Source organism: Grammomys surdaster, unplaced genomic scaffold, assembly GCF_004785775.1.
Source record: "Grammomys surdaster isolate TR1022 unplaced genomic scaffold, NIH_TR_1.0 118787, whole genome shotgun sequence".
Lineage (NCBI taxonomy): Eukaryota > Metazoa > Chordata > Mammalia > Rodentia > Muridae > Grammomys > Grammomys surdaster.
Window position 1 is genome coordinate 1 of NW_021615078.1, and position 1203 is coordinate 1203.

General features: G+C 45.1%; 1 pseudogene; it reads right to left on the reverse strand.

The window, feature by feature from the left end:
- Nucleotides 1-95: 95 nt before the first annotated feature.
- Nucleotides 96-698, reverse strand: LOC114635857 (annotated as a pseudogene).
- Nucleotides 699-1203: the final 505 nt, after the last annotated feature.

A 1203-nucleotide genomic window follows, 5' to 3' on the forward strand; every position in this document is an offset into this window, starting at 1 on the left:
GAAAGGCCACAGGAAGTTATTTGCTTCCTTGAAGCGTTTCCCAACTGTATAGATCTCATGAATTAGATCCTCCATGCAGATGATGCCAAATTTACCAAGAGACGGAGCAATCAAGGAATTATCCGTCAAGGCAATCCGCTTCTTAGTGATCTTGCCATAGCCTCGCTTGTAGATGAGCTCATTTACTGACCTCAGGTTGGGGTACCCCCATGCAATGTACGGTTCCACAATCCTCAGCACGTTAATGGAAGCCTTGTTGAGCTTAACAAAGGTGCCACTGAAGATCTGCAAAGGCGAAGGAGCTGCAGTACCTTGCGTACCTTTGGGCTTACTCCATTGATGCCTCGGATTCTGATGACAAACGCCAATTTTGGTTCTGCAGGCACATAGAAGTCCCCAGCTTTCCTTGCCATCCTGGCCATCTGAATCTCAGTCCGGTACATCTGCCTGTACTCCTTGTGACAGTGCTTTGCCTTCTCATAGATGAGCTTCCTCCTTGCCTTTCGGAGTGTCTTCAGGGCAAATGTCTTCCTCAGACGCTTCACCTTCAACTCTGCAAAATTCCTTCGCTTTTTCTTAAGGGTTTCTGGCACAGCCGGAACCTTTTTCTTAAGAGTTTTTGGCACAGCAGGAACCTTTTTCTTATGAGTTTCTGGCACACAGGCAACCTTCTTTTTCTTCTCTGCAACAGCCTCCATGGTTCCAGCTGGAAAAGGAGCCCAAGGAAACTCTTAAAGGGATTATTTATGGCTTGTAATGTCTCCTTGTTGGGCATACATTTTCTTTCCTTCTGGCAAAATCCTGGCTTTAGAGGGAATATTCACCTTTCTTCCTTCTTTCTTTTTAAAAAAGACTTACTTGTTTTTTATTTTATGAGTATGGCTTATATGTATGTCTTTGCACCATGTGTGTGACTGGTGCTTAGAGAGATCAGAAGTGGGCATTGGATCTTCTGGGACTACAGTTACACATGGTTGTGAGCTGCCATGTGGGAGCTGGGAATTGAACCCAGGTCCTCTGGAAGAGCAGTCAGAGCCCTTAACTAGTGAACTATAGTCCAGCCCTCACCTTCCATCCTTCACTTTTGGACAAAGGAGAACACAGGACATAAGAATATCAGAATCACAGATTCTCTGGACTACCATTCTTTGGGCATGAGAACTGAAAGCTGATTAGGGAATCTCCAAAACTGATGCAGAGATT